This window comes from Symphalangus syndactylus, chromosome 19 (assembly GCF_028878055.3).
Source record: "Symphalangus syndactylus isolate Jambi chromosome 19, NHGRI_mSymSyn1-v2.1_pri, whole genome shotgun sequence".
Taxonomy (NCBI): Eukaryota; Metazoa; Chordata; class Mammalia; order Primates; family Hylobatidae; genus Symphalangus; species Symphalangus syndactylus.
Window position 1 is genome coordinate 73,207,918 of NC_072434.2, and position 20,959 is coordinate 73,228,876.

Genomic DNA, 20,959 nt, shown 5'->3' on the forward strand with positions numbered 1-20,959 from the left:
AGCAATGGCAACAAAAGCCAAAATTGACAAATGAGGTCTAATTAAACTAAAGAGCTTCTGCACAGCAAAAGAAACTACCATCAGAGTGAAGAGGTAATCTACAGAATGGGAGAAAATTTTTGCAATCTACCCATCTGACAAAGGACTAATATCCAGAATCTACGAAGAACTTAAACAAATTTACAAGAAAAAAACAACCCCATCAAAAAGTGGACAAAGTATATGAACAGACACTTCTCAAAAGAAGACATCTATGCAGCCAAAAGACACGTGAAAAAATGCTCATCATCACTGGTCATCAGAGAGATGCAAATCAAAACCACAATGAGATACCATCTCACACCAGTTAGAATGTCGATCATTAAAAAGTCAGGAAACAACAGGTGCTAGAGAGGATGTGGAGAAATAGGAACACTTTTACACTGTTGGTGGGAGTGTAAACTAGCTCAACCATTGTGGAAGACAGTATGGTGATTCCTCAGGGATCTAGAACTAGAAATACCATTTGACCCAGCGATCCCATTACTGGGCATATACCCAAAGGATTATAAATCATGCTACTATAAAGACAAATGCACGCGAATGTTTATTACAGCACTATTCACAATAGCAAAGACTTAGAACCAACCCAAATGTCCATCAATGATAGACTGGATTAAGAAAATGTGGCACACATACACCATGGAATACTATGCTGCCATAAAAAAGGATGAGTTCATGTCTTTTGCAGGGACATGGATGAAGCTGTAAACCACCATTCTGAGCAAACTATCACAAGGACAGAAAACCAAACACTGCATGTTCTCACTCATAGGTGGGAAATGAACAATGAGAACGCTTGGACACGGGGCAGGGAACATCACACACTGGGTCCTGCTGTAGGGTGGGGGGCTGGTGGAGGGGTAGCATTAGGAGAAATACCTAATGTAAATGACGACTTAATGGGTGCAGCAAACCAACATGGCACATGCATACCTATGTAACCAACCTGCATGTTCTGCACATTAAAAAAACTATATCCCTAGTCAGGAGAGAATAAGACAAAATGCTGCATCAAGGGGAATGGCAGAGATAAGTGACACCCTCAAGGGTCTAAAGAATGCAGCAATAGTGTCCCCATAATATTTCTGTTTAAATCACCATTCTGTCCCCTCGGGATCTGGCTGCTCTTGGTGGATGACTCTAGACCAGAGGTCCACAACTACAGATTCTGTGCCCAAATTGTCAGCTGCCTGTTTTTGTATATGGTTTTAACTTTTGTAAACAATTGAGAAAAAAAGAATATTTTGTAGTATTTGAAAATTATGTGAAATTCAAATTTCAACATTTATGAATAAAGTTTTATGACAGCGCAGTTGCACTCATTCATTTATGTATCTTACGGCTGCTTTTGTGGTCCAAAGATCAGAGTCGAATAGTCTGGACAGAGACCTTGTGTGGTATTCTCATTATTTCCCCTTGCTTTGGGCACATCACAAACCACAGTGAGGCGACTAGCGCACTACAGCACTACAGTGTTTCAAGTGCTATACTTTTTGCCATGCTATGACATTTCATTTATTTATTTTATCACACTGTAACTGTGCCAAGAGAATACAATGTGTGTGCAAATTACCAGACTAGGCACTTATCACAATATTCTCAACTCATAGGAAAGCAATAATAAGGAAAATCGGAAAATTTAAGCATATTCTTACTATTGAGTTTAAGAAGAAAAAAGAAAAGTTAAAAAAATTAAGCAGCAATATCTCAACATAGCTGATATTATTTTTATTTATTTTCTTTCTTTTCTTTTCTTTTCTTTCCCTTTTTTTTTTTTGAGAGGGAGTCTCACTCTGTCCCCCAGGCTGGGGTGCAGTGGCATGATCTCAACTCACTGCAACCTCCGCCTCCCGAGATCAAGCGATTCTCTTGCCGCATCCTCCCATGTAGCTGGGATTACACGCGCGCAACACCACACCTGGCTAATTTTTGTATTTTTAGTAGAGACGGGGCTTCACCTTGTTGGCCAGGCTGGTCCCGAACTCCTGACCTCAAGTGATCCGCCTGCCTTGGCCTCTGAAAGTGCTGGGATTACAGGCGTGAGCTGCCACGCCTGGCCAACACAGCTGGATTTCTTTTTCTTCTCCCCTCCCCTCCCCTCTCCTTCTCTTCTCTTCCCTTCTCTTCTTTTCTTATCTTCTGTTGCCCAGGCTGGAGAGCAGTGGCACTATCACGGCTCACTGCAGTCTTGACCTCTCGGGCTCGCATGATCTCCCACTTCAGCCTACCGAGTGGCTGGGACTACAGATGTGAGCCACCACGCTCGGCTAATTTTTTGTATTTTTTGTAGAGGCAAGGTTTCTCCATATTTCCTAGGCTGGTTTTGAACTCCTGGGCTCAAGCGATCTGCCCGCCTCGGCCTCCCAAAGTGTTGGGATTACAGGTGTGAGCTACTGCCCTTGGCCTGGATTTCTTCATAAAGATAAAATTGGAAATAAAATTGCAGCCCAAGTAAGTTTCCAAGTGGCTCATTTGTTCCTCAAATGAGGAAAGCCATTTGCGGATAGCGAGTCAACAAATCATGTTTGTACTGATTTTCTCAGAAACATATTCTGAGAAAATAATCTTTTTGAAGAATGTTAGCCTTTTTGCTAGGTGGGGTGGGACTTTGGGAACAAACCCAACAGTTTATTAAAACAAACAAAGCAAGAAACCAAATTGTCCGGCAGAGGGCAGCATTACCCCACAGAGCCAAAACCTTTGCCAGGAGGAACCCATGTTCATTGCCAAGATTGATTTTGAGACAGAGGTTTGTTCTTGTTGCCCGGGCTGGAGTGCAATGGCGCAATCTCAGCTCATTGCAACCTCCATCTCCCAGGTTCAAACAATTCTCCTGCTTCAGCCTCTTGAGTAGCTGGGTTTACAGGCGCCTGCCACCATGCCCGGCTAATTTTTTGTATTTTGGTAGAGATGGGGTTTCACCATGTTGGCCATTTTGGTCTCGAACTCCTGACCTCAGGTGATCCACCCGCCTCAGCCTCCCAAAGTGCTGGGATTACAGGTGTGAGCCACCGTGCCCGGCTTGCCAAGATTTATTAACTAACATTTATGGTGCCAGGCTGTTACGGTGATTTCTTCCTATTAGCTTATTTAATCTTCATGAAAACCCTTCAAGATAGGTACTAGTTTATTTTCATTTTACAAATAAGAAAACTGAAACTCAGAATGGCTAAGTGACTTTTACCTGGTTCACATATCAATTAAGGTCAAGCCTTTGGCTCCAGGACCTGTGTTTTTATTGAAGTAAATGATTATAAAGTGCCTGCTATGCACCAGGCATGGTCTAAGCACTTCACATGTTTTAATTACTTTAATCTTTATGATAACCCCAAGATTTAGGTACTATTATTACCATCTGCACTGTACTGATAAAGAAACCAAGAGAAAGAGGTGAAGGTGATCCTACCTTCCCGAGGGAACTCCCACGGTCAGGCTTGAGTCCACACGAGACGCTCTAGCTGCTCTACGTGGCAGAACTAGGGTGAAGGCAGTGAGGCTCCTACTGCTCTGGTTCTGGCTGGGTCACACATGTTGGGGATGGGTTGCCAGCTCCCTCAATAAATCCCTAGCTAGTCTTCTGAGTGACTCAAGTCAGTTATCTTTGGTAGAGTGGGGTGGGGAACAGTAATATAAGTCCCAGAGTCCCAGGATTGAGAGCCTGCAGTTCTGATGTCAGAGAGCAGAAGTTGATATCCTAGCTCCAGAAGAAAGAGCAAATTTGCCCTTCCCCTGTCTTTTTGTTCTGTTGAGACCTTCAAGGAATTGGAAGAATAATGCCTATCCACATTGGTGAGGACAGATCATTTTGACTCAGTCTAGTGGTTCAAATAGTAATACCTTCTACCCTGGACGGGAAGCAGTCCCTCCAGGGTCAGCAAGGCCCCAAGATGTCAAAGCATCAAAAATACAGAATAAAAAGGTCATAATTAACACAAGATGGACAAAAGCCTTCTTCACCCCAACATCTAGAAGCATTCTTTTTTTTTTTTTGAAAGAACTTTGCTCTCACCAAGGCTGGAGTGTAGTGGTGCGATCTCGGCTCACTGCAACCTCCGCCTCCCAGGTTCAAGTGATCCTCCCACATCAGCCTCCCAAGTAGCTAGGATTCCAGGTGTGCACTACCATGCCTGGCTAATTTTTTTGTACTTTTAGTAGAAACAGGGTTTCACCATGTTGGCTAGTCTGGTCTCAAACTCCTGACTTCAAGTGATCCAGCCACCTTGGCCTTTCCAAGTGCTAGGATTACAGGTGTGAGCCACCGTGCCTGGCCTAAGAGCATTCTTTGTTAAAAATTTATTTTATTTTTTCCTAATTGACAAATAGTTGTTGTACATAGTCATGAGGTACCTAGTGATGTTTTGATACAAATAATATCTGGTGATCAGATCATGGTAATCAGTGTATTCATCATTTCAAACTTTTATCATTTCTTTGTGTTGGGAACATTCAATATCCTCTTTCTCACTGTTTGAAACTATATAATATATTATTGTTAACTATAGTAATCCTACAGTGATATAGAACACTAGAACTAATTCCTCTTACGTATCTGTTTTTTTGTATCCTTTAACAAATCTCTCCCCATCCCTCCCTTCCTATCCTTCCCAACCTCCAGTGTAAAAGTATTCTTGCTCAGGGTGGTGTGGCAGCCCCTGTTTGGAAGCCAGCAGGGAATGTGCACCCCTGTGACTGAAGACCTGAAAGTCCCCATTCCACAAGACTCAGGCTACTTGGGTACTAAGTAGGACTAAAACCAGAGAAAAAGTAGGCTGGAGCAAAATTTATTGTGCTTTTGGATAAATACCCAGCATTTCCAGTAAAACATTACAGCAATTCCCTCATGGAATGTAATGAGACTAGAATAGCCCTCCCGGAGATTTCCCCACCTAGTTTTGTGGAATGTAACTCAGGTGGCTGACCCTGGGTCTGAGATTTGCATAGTGACTTTTAGCGCAAAACTTTCCTTTCTTTTGCCTCATCTAGCAAGGCAATTTAGCCTCACTTGTCTGTTATTATTTTTTAACTATTGAAAGCTCTCTGACAGAAGGAAATCTGAGCTGGCTCTGTTGGAAATAGCTTTCCTTGTAGTCAGGGTGAAATAAACTTCTGTCATGAGCTTGCTATCAGTTCACCTGAGAGATATGTTTTAACACCTAAATAGGTTCATTTAACCAACATGGAAGTGCTTCTTCTTTTCTGGACACTGCTCCAGATGCTGGGATTCAGAGACTGACCCCATCCTTGGAGCAAGTGGTTAAATAACAGAAGACATAAAAATAAATCAATAATCACAAAACACGTTACAGATGTTTAAAGAACAGTGGAAGCCCAGAGGAAGGGATCAGTAACTGCCTGGTGGCATCCAGGAAGAGCTCAAGGAACTAACATGTTGACAGAGTTTTGAAAGGCAAATAGACGCAAGGAGGCAGATGCTGGAGGGGAAAATGTGCAGAGGCATTGAATCTTAAACACACTTGCATCCATGCCAGAAGCAGTCAGGGATGTAGGATGCTGGGAACTTCACAGTTGTTTGGCCCGTGGGAGCCCCTCTCTCACCTTGTTCTTCTAGTTTCTGACTCCAGGCCTCTCTCTGGCCTGTACCTCCATTTATCCCTCCATGTTGGACTTGATCCTGGGAAACTAACCCATGTTTTCAATGACTACATTTGATGTTACCTTTGATCAATACTATTTTTAAATAAAGCAATAAAGTGATAAATACAGCCATATCTCTGGTTAAGAACTTATGAAAAGTTACTGGAGTAGAACTAGAGTCATACTTGACTCACCAAGATTTTTTAATTGTATTATTTAAAAATGATACAATAAAAACCATAATTGTGATATTGTCATATAATAAAAAATAAAGGTTTGGTCTTTGGTCCAGGTTCCTGGACCAGAGCTTCTAAAACTGGTGGAATTTCCTGAGTGATAGATAGTCTTTTGTTATTTATAGTAAGCCTCTTCAACTGTATATGCATTTATGCTGATGAGATAACTCCTGGTGGTTGCCAAGATAGCTTTAGGATGGGACCTGGTTGCCAGAGTGATTAGAGGGTTACTCACCAATGGCTGATGATTTAATCAATCATGTCTATGTAATGGAAACTCCATAAGACCCCAAAGCAATGGGGTTGAACAGCTTCCAGGTTAGTGGACGCATCCAGTTGCTGGGAGGATGCCACACCCCAGCTCCACTGGCACAGAAGCATCTGTGCTTGAGCATCTTCTGGGCCTTGCTGTATATACCTTTGCACATGGCTGTTCATGTGTATACTTTGTGATGGACTGGTAAATGTAAGTAAAATGCTGAGTTCTGTGAGCTCTTCTAGCAAATATCCAACCTAAAAAGAGGGTTGTGGAAACCCCCAATTTATAGCCAGTTGATGAGAAGGATGGATGGCCCCAAATTGCGACTGGCATGTGAAGTGGGGACAGTCTTGTGGGACTGAGCATTTAACCTATGAGTTTCAAGCTAACTCTGGGTAGATAGTGCCAGAGTTCAATTGTAGATAGAACACTTAGCTGGTGTCGGAGAAATGGTCGGTGAGGGCAAACCACCACGCACATTTGGCATCAGAAGTGTTCTGTGGGCAGAAACAGATCATAGTAGCAATAACACAGTGCTAAGATGTCATTGGTTGTGAGACACATCCTGATTTCACAGGCACTAAATTATAAAAAGAGCTTTGTTTTGGAATTGATAAAATACACCATCTCAACAGCTGTGTCTGGCTGCTCACCCAGCCCTGCTACCACCTGCAGGCCTCTAGGTTGCTCATTTCTGATCTAACTTTGACCTCCCTGCTGTCCTTTCAGGCCTACCCGGAAGCCTTGAGCCAGCAGACTAGCTGCCTGTTCTGGCATAGTGTCACTTTTCTCCTCTTCTGACTTTCTGTCCTATCGCAGACATGACAAAGTTGGGGAGCCCCAGGAACCCAGGCCAGCTGCAGAATCAGGCAAGTCAGGGACAGATGGTGGCCTGAATGAAAAGGGGCAGGATGGGGTTTGATGGTGTCTGAGATCCCCCGATGTAGGAAGTGGGTGTCCCTGGAGGGCACTAAGCAGGGCAATGCCATGTTTGTGTGAAACTTGACAGCAGGGATTGGACAGGCAACAGGTGTTTTCTCTAAGCTTGTAAAAAGCAGGAGTTAGGTAGTACACTGGACTTGAACTTCTACAAGGAACACCACAAGAACCCAGTCCTCCAACCCCTGGCTGTTCCTGCTAGTAGGGTCCTAGGGCTGCTGAAACATTTGCAGTGTGGTTCTTACTGGTGGTTTCATCACAGGAGTTGGACAAGCAGATTCCTCCCTCCACTTGTCATCACTTCTCAGCTTCCTCCAGGCCTCAGGCATTGCCTGAGTGATGCTGAGCCTGGGCCAGCAACACAGTCTTGGTGGTTCATGTTTCTTGCATTACAGCCTCTGTGCTTTTTTGGATGGAATGTTTAACTTGGAAAATAAAAGCTCTCACCTCCTAATTTTTTCTTCTGAGAGCCAGCACAGCTAACCCTAAGAATGTTCTTTCTGCAGGCTATAACTGAAGGACTGAGGTAATCCATGAGCTTTTATTAAGGCATGTCTCTGGTTAAGAACTTATGAAATGTTATCGGAATAGAACTAAAAGGCCTTAACTTGCTTGAGTAAAATTTTAACTTAGATGTAGTCTCCTAATTCTTAGACTTATGGTGTGTCATGTCTACCTTACGGGTACTTTTTCTGAACCTGATAATAATGGCATGACCAGTCAGTATGGAGAAGAGTATAATTTCCTAAAAATTAATGGCATTTTAGCTACTTCATTGTGAAGTGCATTTCTGCCCAGAATTCTCTCAAAGTCATACTGATGCTTAAAGGATGCCGTTTGCTCTTTGGTGCACTTCAAACTGAAAATCATAAGGGTGCTGAGATAGTGATTAAAGAATGACCACCAGAATATAAACATGAAGTTCAGGTAACTAGTTGCTTTTGAAAACCTCCAGGCTCATACACAGTAGCCAGTCAAGTGGATTAAACACCAAGCCCTTATGGTGGGCCTGGCCTTGCTCTTGGCAATGGGATAAATAAAGTTGCTGCTACTAAGAATTTCATGCAGAATAGTAACTAGATAAGTTAATGGCAGTACTGGTGAGGGCAGTAAAGAGGATGAAATAGAATCTTGTGGGGCTGATTTAGATGGGGTTGGGGGTCAGGAAAGACCTCTCTGAAGAAGTGAGAACAGATCCATTTATTTTAACTTGAGTGTCAGTTAAAACCTGAGAACAGATCCTTGTCAAAAACATGGCCCAGCCCAGATAATCATTAACACCATCCCCTTTCCTCAGCAGAGCTAGATTAGGGGCCTCTCCACTAGCTGGGCAGTTGCCCAGAGCACTAATAATTAAGGAGAACAAAAACATCAACTGGAGGAATTCAGCAAAATGTAAATCAGTCCTTCCAACAAATGATGAGAATGACCCAATGGAAAAGAGAAAACTGAAGAGTGAATACCATCTCTTACCTCTCAAGGTCTCTCCTTTAGGATGGGTCAAGTGTTAGGAAAAGCCAACCTAAAAAGGATAAGAAGAGTAGCCACTTAACAGACCAGTTCTACATTCTTCTGGAACATTCTATGATGACTTACTTGGATGAGATCCTCCTACTTCCTCATTCCCAGCATAGGTGTTGATATTGTTTGGCTCTGTGTCCCCACTCAAATCTCACGTTGAGTTGTGATTCTCAGTGTTGGAGCAGAGGTCTGGTAGGAGGTGACTGGATCATGGGGGTGGACTTCTCCTTTGCCAATCTCATGATAGTGAGCGAGTTCTCACAAGCTCTGGTGGTTTAAAAAGTGTGTGGCACTGCCCCCTTTACTCTCTGTCTCTTGCTCTACCGTGGGAAGAAATGCTTGCTTTCTCTTCACCTTCTGCCATGATTGTAAGTTTCCTGAGGCCTCCCTAGCCATGCCTCCTGTACAGTCTACAGAACTGTGAGTTGATTAAACCTTTCTTCATAAATTACCCAGTCTCAAGTTGTTGTTGTTGTTTTTTCAGATGTAGTCTCACTCCTGTTGTGCAGGCTGGAGTGCAGTGGTGTGATCTTGGCTCGCTGCAACCTCCACCTCCCGCGTTCAAGTGATTCTCCTTCCTCAGCCTCCCGAGTAGCTGGGATTACAGGAATGCATCACCATGCCCAGCTAATTTTTGTATTTTAAGTAGAGACAGGTTTTCGCCATGTTGGCAAGGCTGGTCTCAAACTCCTGACGTCAGGTGATCCACTCGCCTTGACCTCCCAAAGTTCTAGGATTACAGGTGTGAGCCACCATGCCTAGCCTCAAGTAATTCTTTATAGCAATGTGAAAACAGACTAATACAGATGTCTTACAGTCTATTTCTTAAGAAATAAGGTGGTAATTTTTATTATTTTTAAGTATGGAAAATGTGAATTTAAAAATATGACAATTGGCCGGGGGCAGTGGGTCATGCCTGTAATCCAAGCACTTTGGGAGGCCGAGGCAAGTGGATTACCTTAGGTCGGGAGTTTGAGATCAGCCTGGCCAATGCGGTGAAACCCCGTCTCTACTAAAAGTACAAAAATTAGCCAGGCATGGTGGTGGGTGCCTGAAATCCCAGCTACTTGGGAGGCTGAGGCAGGAGAATCGCTTGAACCTAGGAGGCAGAGGTTGCAGTGAGCTGAGGGCCACTGCACTCCAGCCTGGGTGGCAGAGCAAGACTCCATCTCAAAAAAAAAAAAAAAGAACTAAGTGAAAAGGATTGATGGAAATGTTTTCTTTCTTTTTTTTTTTTTTTAAATTATACTTTAGGTTTTAGGGTACATGTGCACAATGTGCAGGTTTGTTACATATGTATCCATGTGCCACGTTGATTTCCTGCACCCATTAACTCATCATTTAGCATTAGGTATATCTCGTAATGCTGTCCCTCCCCCCTCCCCCAACCCCACAACAGTCCCTGGAGTGTGATGTTCCCCTTCCTGTGTCCATGAGTTCTCATTGTTCAATTCCCACCTATGAGTGAGAACATGCAGTGTTTGGTTTTTTGTCCTTGCGATAGTTTACTGAGAATGATGTTTTCCAGTTTCATCCATGTCCCTACAAAGGATATGAACTCATCCTTTTTTATGGCTGCATAGTATTCCATGGTGTATATGTGCCACATTTTCTTAATCCAGTCTATCGTTGTTGGACATTTGGGTTGGTTCCAAGTCTTTGCTATTGTGAATAGTGCCGCAATAAACATAACGTGTGCATGTGTCTTTATAGCAGCATGATTTATAGTCCTTTGGGTATATACCCAGTAATGGGATGGCTGGGTCAAATGGTATTTCTAGCTTTAGATCCCTGAGGAATCGCCACACTGACTTCCACAATGGTTGAACTAGTTTACAGTCCCACCAACAGTGTAAAAGTGTTCCTATTTCTCCACATCCTCTCCAGCACCTGTTGTTTCCTGACTTTTTAATGATGGCCATTCTAACTGGTGTGAGATGGTATCTCATTGTGGTTTTGATTTGCATTTCTCTGATGGCCAGTGATGAGGAGCATTTCTTCATGTGTTTTTTGGCTGCATAAATGTCTTCTTTTGAGAAGTGTCTGTTCATGTCCTTCGCCCACTTTTTGATGGGGTTGTTTGTTTTTTTCTTGTAAATTTGTTTGAGTTCATTGTAGATTCAGGATATTAGCCCTTTGTCAGATGAGTAGGTTGCAAAAATTTTCTCCCATTCTGTAGGTTGCCTGTTCACTCTGATGGTGGTTTCTTTTGCTGTGCAGAAGCTCTTTAGTTTAATTAGATCCTATTTGTCAATTTTGGGTTTTGTTGCCATTGCTTTTGGTGTTTTAGACATGAAGTCCTTGCCCACGCCTATGTCCTGAATGGTATTGCCTAGGTTTTCTTCTAGGATTTTTATGGTTTTAGGTCTAACATGTAAGTCTCTAATCCATCTTGAATTAATTTTTGTATAAGGTGCAAGGAAGGGATCCAGTTTCAGCTTTCTACATATGGCTAGCCAGTTTTCCCAGCACCATTTATTAAATAGGGAATCCTTTCCCCGTTGCTTGTTTTTGTCAGGTTTGTCAAAGATCAGATAGTTGTAGATATGTGGCATTATTTCTGAGGGCTCTGTTCTGTTCCATTGATCTATGTCTCTGTTGTGGTACCAGTACCATGCTGTTTTGGTTACTGTAGCCTTGTAGTATAGTTTGAAGTCAGGTAGCATGATGCCTCCAGCTTTGTTCTTTTGGCTTAGGATTGACTTGGTGATGTGGGCTCTTTTTTGGTTCCATATGAACTTTAAAGTAGTTTTTTCCAATTCTGTGAAGAAAGTCATTGGTAGCTTGATGGGGATGGCATTGAATCTATAAATTACCTTGGGCAGTATGGCCATTTTCATGATATTGATTCTTCCTACCCATGAGCATGGAATGTTATTCCATTTGTTTATATCCTCTTTTATTTCATTGAGCAGTGGTTTGTAGTTCTCCTTGAAAAGATCCTTCACATTCCTTGTAAGTTGGATTCCTAGGTATTTTATTCTCTTTGAAGCAATTGTGAATGGGAGTTCACTCATGATTTGGCTTTCTGTTTGTCTGTGATTGGTGTACAAGAATGCTTGTGATTTTTGTACATTGATTTTGTATCCTGAGACTTTGCTGAATTTGCCTATCAACTTAAGGAGATTTTGGGCTGAGACAATGGGTTTTTCTAGATATACAATCATGTCATCTGCAAACAGGGACAATTTGACTTCCTCTTTTCCTAATTGAATACCCTTTATTTCCTTCTCCTGCCTGATTGCCCTGGCCAGAACTTCCAGCACTATGTTGAATAGGAGTGGTGAGAGAGGGCATCCCTGTCTTGTGCCAGTTTTCAAAGGGAATGCTTCCAGTTTTTTCTCATTCGGTATGATATTGGCTGTGGGTTTGTCATAGATAGCTCTTATTATTTTGAGATACGTCCCATCAATACCTAATTTATTGAGAGTTTTTAGCATGAAGTGTTGTTGAATTTTGCCAAAGGCCTTTTCTGCATCTATTGAGATACTCATGTGGTTTTTGTCTTTGGTTCTGTTTATATGCTGGATTACGTTTATTGATTTGCATATGTTGAACCAGCCTTGCATCCCAGGGATGAAGCCCACTTGATCATGGTGTATAAGCTTTTTGATGTGCTGCTGGATTAGGTTTGCCAGTATTTTATTGAGGATGTTTGCATCAATGTTCATCAAGGATATTGGTCTGAAATTCTCTTTTTTGGTTATGTCTCTGCCAGGCTTTGGTATCAGGACGATGCTGGCCTCATAAAATGTGTCAGGGAGGATTCCCTCTTTTTTTATCGATTGGAATGGTTTCAGAAGGAATGGTACCAGTTCCTCCTTTTACCTCTGGTAGAATTCGGCTGTGAATCCATCAGGTCCTGGACTCTTTTTGGTTGGTAAGCTATTGATTATTGCCACAATTTCAGAGTCTGTTATTGGTCTATTCAGAGATTCAACTTCTTCCTGGTTTAGTCTTGGGAGGGTGTATTTGTCGAGGAATTTATCCATTTCTTCTAGATTTTCTAGTTTATTTGTGTAGAGGTGTTTGTAGTATTCTCTGATGGTAGATTGTATTTCTGTGGGATTGGTGGTGATATCCCCTTTTTCATTTTTTATTGCATCTATTTGATTCTTCTCTCTTTTCTTCTTTATTAGTCTTGCTAGTGGTCTATCAATTTTGTTGATCTTTTCAAAAAACCAGCTCCTGGATTCATTAATTTTTTGAAGGGTTTTTTGTGTCTCTATTTCCTTCAGTTCTGCTCTGATTTTAGTTATTTCTAGCCTTCTGCTAACTTTTGAATATGTTTGCTCTTGCTTCTCTAGTTCTTTTAATTGTGATGTTAGGGTGTCAATTTTGGATCTTTCCTGCTTTCTCTTGTGGGCATTTAGTGCTATAAATTTCCCTCTACACACTGCTTTGAATGTGTCCCAGAGATTCTGGTATGTTGTGTCTTTGTTCTCGTTGGTTTCAAAAAACATCTTTATTTCTGCCTTCATCTCATTATGTACCCAATAGTCATTCAGGAGCAGGTTGTTCAGTTTCCATGTAGTTGAGCAGTTTTGAGTGAGTTTCTTAATCCTGAGTTCTAGTTTGATTGCACTGTGGTCTGAGAGACAGTTTGTTATAATTTCTGTTCTTTTACATTTGCTGAGGAGAGCTTTACTTCCAACTATGTGGTCAATTTTGGAATAGGTGTGGTGTGGTGCTGAAAAAAATGTATATTCTGTTGATTTGGGGTGGAGAGTTCTGTAGATGTCTATTAGGTCCACTTTGTGCAGAGCTGAGTTCAATTCCTGGATATCCTTGTTAACTTTCTGTCTTGTTGATCTGTCTAATGTTGACAGTGGGGTGTTAAAATCTCCTATTATTATTGTGTCGGAGTTTAAGTCCCTTTGTAGGTCACTCAGGGCTTGCTTTATGAATCTGGGTGTTCCTGTGTTGGGTGCATATATATTTAGGATAGTTAGCTCTTCTTGTTGAATTGATCCCTTTACCATTATGTAATGGCCTTCTTTGTCTCTTTTGAACTTTGTTGGTTTAAAGTCTATTTTATCAGAGACTAGGATTGCAACCCCTGCCTTTTTTTGTTTTCCATTTGCTTGATAGATCTTCCTCCATCCCTTTATTTTGAGTCTATGTGTGTCTCTGCACGTGAGATGGGTTTCCTGAATACAGCATACTGATGGGTCTTGACTCCTTATCCAGTTTGCCAGTCTGTGTCTTTTAATTGGAGCATTTAGCCCATTTACATTTAAAGTTAATATTGTTATGTGTGAATTTGATCCTGTCATTGTGATGTTAGTTGGTTATTTTGCTTGTTAGTTGATGCAGTTTCTTCCTAGCCTTGATGGTCTTTACAATTTGGCATGTTTTTGCAGTGGCTGGTACTGGTTGTTCCTTTCCGTTTAGTGCTTCCTTCAGGAGCTCTTTTAGGGCAGGCCTGGTGGTGACAGAATCACTCAGCATTTGCTTGTCTGTAAAGTATTTTATTTCTCCTTCACTTATGAAGCTTAGTTTGGCTGGATATGAAATTCTGGGTTGAAAATTCTTTTCTTTAAGAATGTTGAATATTGGCCCCCACTGTCTTCTGGCTTGTAGAGTTTCTGCTGAGAGATCAGCTGTTAGTCTGATGGGCTTCCCTCTGTGGGTAACCCAACCTTTCTCTCTGGCTGCCCTTAACATTTTTTCCTTCCTTTCAACTTTGGTGAATCTGATAATTATGTGTCTTGGAGTTGCTCTTCTCGAGGAGTATCTTTGTGGCGTTCTCTGTATTTCCTGAATCTGAATGTTGCCCTGCCTTGCTAGATTGGGGAAGTTCTCCTGGATAATAGCTTGCAGAGTGTTTTCCAACTTGGTTCCATTCTCCCCGTCATTTTCAGGTACACCAATCAGACGTAGGTTTGGTCTTTTCACGTAGTCCCAAATTTCTTGGAGGCTTTGTTCATTTCTTTTTGTTCTTTTTTCTCTAAACTTCCCTTCTCGCCTCATTTCATTCATTTAATCTTCCATCACTGATACCCTTTCTTCCAGTTCATTGCATCGGCTACCGAGGCTTCTGCAATCTTCGCATAGTTCTTGATACTTGGCTTTCAGCTCCATCAGCTCCTTTAAGCCCTTCTCTCCATTGGTTATTCTAGTTATCCATTCGTCTAATTTTTTTTCAAAGTTTTTAACTTCTTTGCTATTGTTTTGAATTTCTTCCTGTAGCTCAGAGTAGTTTGATCGTCTGAAGCCTTCTTCTCTCAGCTCGTCAAAGTCATTCTCCGTCCAGCTTTGTTCCGTTGCTGGTGAGGAACTGTGTTCCTTTGGAGGAGGAGAGGTGCTCTGCTTTTTAGAGTTTCCAGTTTTTCTGCTCTGTTTTTTCCCCATCTTTGTGGTTTTATCTACTTTTGGTCTTTGATGACGGTGATGTACAGATGGGTTTTTGGTGTGGATGTCCTTTCTGTTTGTTAGTTTTCCTTCTACCAGACAGGACCCTCAGCTGCAGGTCTGTTGGAGTTTGCTAGAGGTCCACTCCAGACCTTGTTTGGCTGGTTGTCAGCAGTGGTGGCTGCAGAACAGTGGATTTTCGTGAGACCACAAATTCAGCTGTTTGATAGTTCCTCTGGAAGTTTTGTCTCAGAGGAGTACCTGGCCGAGTGAGGTGTCAGTCTGTCCCTACTGGGGGGTGCCTCCCAGTTAGGCTGCTCGGGGGTCAGGGACCCACTTTAGGAGGCAGTCTGTCCGTTCTCAGATCTCCAGCTGCGTGCTGGGAGAACCACTACTCTCTTCAAAGCTGTCAGTCAGACAGGGACATTTAAGTCTGCAGAGGTTCCTGCTGAATTTTTGTTTGTCTGTGCCCTGCCCCCCAGAGGTGGAGCCTACAGAGGCAGGCAGGCCTCCTTGAGCTGTGGTGGGCTCCACCCAGTTCGAGCTTCCTGGCTCTTTGTTTACCTAAGCAAGCCTGGGCAATGGCGGGCACCCCTCCCCCAGCCTCGCTGCCGCCTTGCAGTTTGATCTCAGACTGCTGTGCTAGCAATCAGCGAGACTCTGTGGGCATAGGACCCTCCTAGCCAGGTGCGGGACCCAATCTCCTGGTGTGCCATTTTCCAAGCCCATTGGAAAAGCACAGTATTAGGGTGGGACTGACCCGATTTTCCAGGTGCTGTCTGTTACCCCTTTCTTTGACTAGGAAAAGGAACTCCCTGACCCCTTGCACTTCCTGAGTGAGGCAATGCCTCGCTCTGCTTCGGCTCGTGCACAGTGCGCTTCACCGACTGTCCTGCACCCACTGTTTGGCACTCCCTAGTGAGATGAACCCGGTACCTCAAATGGAAATGCAGAAATCACCCGTCTTCTGTGTCGCTCAGGCTGGGAGCTGTAGACCAGAGCTGTTCCTATTCAGCCATCTTGGCTCCATCCCTTAGCATGGTAATTTATTATAATTAACATGTGATGAGCAGTGAGGACAACCAGGTATAATGGCCTTATTGTCTGGGGTGACACCTGAAGTTCTTTGTCTCACAGCCGAAGAAATCAAGGGTGCAGATGCTCTAAGGGTGAGGTTAGAGTAGAAGTTTTAATAAGCAAAAGAAAGAGAGAAAGCTCTCTGCCACAACCCTTTGCTGACTCTCTTTTCGGACTCAGCCAAAAAGATTTGCCATTTTACAGTTGAATACAGAGGCTTTTATAAGAAACCAATGAGGGCTAGGCATCTTATTTGCTGGGTGTCTTATCTGAATTTCTGGTAGCTCCATCCTATCCTCCTGGTGCACACGCAGGCCCCTAGCTTGAGTTACTCCATATTGCTTTGTTCCCCTTACTATGCATGTGTCAGGGGAGGGAATTTTCCACTGTGGGCATGTCTGGACAAGTGTCCTGTGTAGCCTTTCTTTTCTATGCATCTGTGGGCATGTCTTAGGCAAGCTCCCCTGTGCAAGTTCCCTTATCTGTGCCTGCAGGCTATTTTTTTGTTTGAAAGAACTCAACTGAGGACCCATCCTAACTGCCTGCCTGACCAGTTTCTGCCTTCCTCCTCTCTCATTCCCCATCTTGGGAGTGGGGACCCCAACTGCTGTTGGGGAAGGTGGAAGATGACCACTCCTGGCTGCTTCCTGCTGAAAGAGGGTGTTGCTGAGGTTCCAGAAGCTAGAGCTCTTCCTGAGGTCAGTCTAAGGGTCCCCAGAAGAATGGTGTGCCCATGCATGGTTCCATCTGCAGCACCATTTGGAGCTTAATAGTCTCTAGGTGAGAGGAAACAATTCGAATTATGGTATTGAGTTTACAAGGTCCAAACATTAGTACAAAACACACATGCAAAAAGGGGCCTAATAAAAGAGCTAACGAATTCCGCAAAGAAGACTGGAATCCATTAAGGAGGGATTGTAGCCACCAGGGACTAGAGCCTGCACTTTCTCTTAATCTGTCAATGATTCTAATTTGATCTTTAAGCATCTGTAGGCTCTCTTCTACTTGACTAGAGGTGTTGATTTAGAAGCAGCATGTTTCATTTAAAAGTGCACAGGTACCCCCTACTTTAGCCATAAGAACACCTAAGGGCTTGTCTATTTTGCACTACTACTGAGGCTAAAGAGTCTATGGATTTTTGTTGTGCTTCTATGGCTCCTACTGTTGCCTTCCACCCTTATTGCATCATAATGGAAATATTCAGTATTGATCTTTCAAGGAGAGGAATACCAGCAAACCAGAATATGCCTCTGGCTACAGAATCCCCTATCCATGGTTTTTCTAAGATAAGATTGTCGTGTGCATTTCCTCCCCAGTCCTCTTTCAGTTAAATCTCCATATGAGATCATGGAAATGATAGATCTCTTTGTTTGGTTTATCCAAGATAGTGCACTCTCTAGAAGAGAGACTAAGTTAGGGATGTTCCCAGATGATGCTGCTGTGTCAGTGGAATTTAAAAATAATAGGTCAGGGGCCACTGCCACTATGGTGCAGGTTCCCTTCCAGTGCCTGGGGAGGATTAAGTGTAGCCAGCAGCCACAAAGGGAATACAGCCCTCTCCCTTGAAGGGATAGTTCTTTTTTGTTTTCTTGAGATGGAGGTCCACTCTTGTCACCCAGGCTGGACTACAATGGTGCGATCTCAGCTCACTGCAAACTCTGCTTCCCGGGTTCAAGTGATTCTCCTACTTCAGCCTCCTAAGTAGCTGGGGTTATAAGTGTGGGCTGCCACACCTGGCTAACTTTTGTATTTTTAGTAGAGACAGGGTTTCACCATGTTAGGCTGGTCTCGAACCCTGGACCTCAGGTTATCCCTCCATCTCCGATGACAGGCGTGAGCCACTGCACCTGGCCTGTGTTTCTAAGCTGTGGCTTGTGAGAGACACAAGCAGTTCTTTCTCATATCTTAGGAGCTTTCCCTTCTTACATATAATAGACGTATTTTTGGGATAGGATTATACATACTCAGGATAGCCACCCACGATGCTGTTTGGAATTTTACATGCTAAATGAGAAGCGTCCACCTGACAAATGGGGTCTTGAAAGATCAGGGCCACAGTATGTTCTGGCCAGTATCTCAGATAACACTTGAAGCAGAGGCTGTCGATCCACATGTCTCCTGTTTGCCCACAGATTTGTAGGCCACTACTATTAGCAAGCATCATACAGGGGTTTGGAATTCCATGAGGGGGAATGTTTGGGAAGGCCTATGTGTTATTTTTTACATTACAGTACCATGTGTCAAGGTGGTTACATAGAGCTTGCCATTCCCATTGGGACTTCCAATGAGGAGGAAAGGCTAGATTCTGAAAGCCCCCCACATAGGGCTTCCAGTTTTCTTAGATCATCCCTACTGTGTTTTCTTCTCCAAAGCTCTGAGCTTTCAGCAATTACAAGTGTGGTGTTACAATATTTGAGATCTCCTGGGTATGGTCCCTTTCCTAGGGGTCACTTTCATTGCCATCTTGATTTTGGTGGGTTTTGGCAGTTTCTTTACCACATCCTGTTTTATCAGCAGGGTATTTATGACCTGTATCTTGTGATACCAGTCCTGCCCACCTCCTATCTCATCCTATGACTAAGAATGCCTAACCTGGGAATGCAGCCCAGCAAGTCTCATCCTCATTTTACCCAGCCCCTATTCAAGATGGAATTACTCTGGTTCCAACACCTCTGACAAAACTGCCTTTGTGAAAATTATAACAGTGAGAAAATTATGGCAGTGAAAGAGATCTGATCTAACAAACCTTCATCTTGTCTTTAACCTCCAAACTGCCCTTAATCATCCCTGGGCCTGGGCCAGATTAACTTTAGGAGACTTTTGGTTTATAGTTTAAATGATAATAGCCCTTCCCCCCAAATCACTTGCCTTTGTAAAGCTAATGAGAGGCCACCAGTCTAGGAGGATGAGAGGAGCCTGAATTCTGCTAAAAGGCAGACATAAACCCAGGTCATGAGATATGTAAATTCCCCAATTACTCCTGCAGATCACATCACTATTGTAGAACCTAACATTGACCTTTTAAGGTGTCTTTTTGGTTTTTATGCAGGTCTAATGACCGATGGTTCCACCTGGACCCGCCAACTGCTCCTGTTGGAGACAGGAACAACTCAGCAGGCATGAGAACCATCCCCAGCCAATCAACAGCATCCATTGCCTAGCCACCACCCCTTTCCCCCAAACTATCTTTGAGAAACCCTAGCCTCCAAATTATCTGGGAGACTGATTTGAGTAATAGAAGTCCGGTATCCCATTTAGCCGACTCTACGTGTGTGAAGTTCTTTCTCTTGCGATTCCCCCCCTTCCCCTGATAAATGAACTCTATCTGGGCAGCAAGCAAGATGAACCCACTGGGCAGTTACGTAGCTGCTTGGTATGCAGCAACTTGGGTGGAGGCAAAAACACATAAATAAAGGGACTAAAAGGAAAATGATGCTTTTCTTCTATATTCTCATAATGTAGAAAGTAAGAAGTTGCTTGTTGTTTCAGAAGTTTAACCCCATTGCTCTTCGTTTTTGGGCCCACTCTGTGCTTGGGCACCACATGTTAGCAGCGGTTGTGAGCTGTCTTCCTGTAGTTCTGGACCAATGGAGTTTTTCTGGGTAGATGGGGAGTCAACTTCCCATCACATAAATATGAAATCCATGTTTCAGAAATGTTGCAATTTTAATGAGGTGACTTTATCTCACAATTAAAATACCTAACTTTAGGTAGAATAAAATGTATAAGGAGCCCTAGGACTATCTGGTGGGATCCAATTCAACTGGACTGGGGTCCTCGTAAGAGGAAATTTGGACATGCAAACACCAGGGATGTATGTGCACAGAGTAAAGACCATGTGAAGACAAAGAGAGAAGGTGGCCATCTGCAAGCCTAGGAGAGAGGCTGTGGAAGAAACCAACCCTGCCAACACCTTGATCTTGGATTTGCCTAGCCACTGCCCCCTTGATCTAGCTTTCAAAACTGTGACAAAATGAATTTCTGCTGTTTAAGCCACCCAGCCTGTGGTATTTTGTTATGGTAACCCTAGCAAACCCATGCAGGTGTGAATATGTGGGATCACGAGGGCCATCTTAGAAGGCTATCTATCAGAGTGTGACTATTGGCACAGGTCACTGGCTAAAATCAAATTGATAAAATCCACGTGTTGAGAGAGCTTCACTACTAAAGGGGCTACCAGCCTGGAAAAAAGAAACCCCCATATAATCCTCTGTGAATAGGTAATGGGCTGAGAAACCCTACCATGTGTCTGAAGGGAAACTCCATGAATGACCACTCTTCTAGGTCACTGTGTGCACTGACACTTCTGCATAGCAAGGGGAAGTTTGGAACACCACCACCAAAGAGAACACCTTAAAATATTCCGGAGAGAAACAGCATACTAACTATAAAGGCTGAAGAATAGGATGGAAATGAGACTTCTTAACAGCAACACTAGAAACCAGAAAATGGGATCAAATTTTTCAAAATTTTAACTGGAAGTAATCTAGACTTAGAGTTCTATAACTTTTCAAATATCTAATGAAAGTGTTATTCAAGTGACAGAATGAAAACAAAAAGACATTTTCAAATGTTCAAGGACGGAGTATAATATCCACAGACTGCTGTCCCCCAAACCCCCAAATAATTTCTAGATGACATACTCTAGCAAGAAAAGTGAATCAAAGGGGAAAAGGTTGAGTAAAGAGGAAAAGACAGATCAATAGAAACACAAATAAAAACCTCACAACATAGAAACAGAAAACCAGACCCACCACCATCCATTGTCATTGCCACTTATATAAATATCAGTAAACTTACTTGTAATTCTAAAGGGATTATGGGAAAGGAGTTGGATGTCACTAAAATCTGACACTGAAATCTCAGATGAGACACAGAGAGGTTGAGTCAGAGCAATGGAGATGTGGGGGTGAGTGGAGTGAAGCAGCCCCATGGT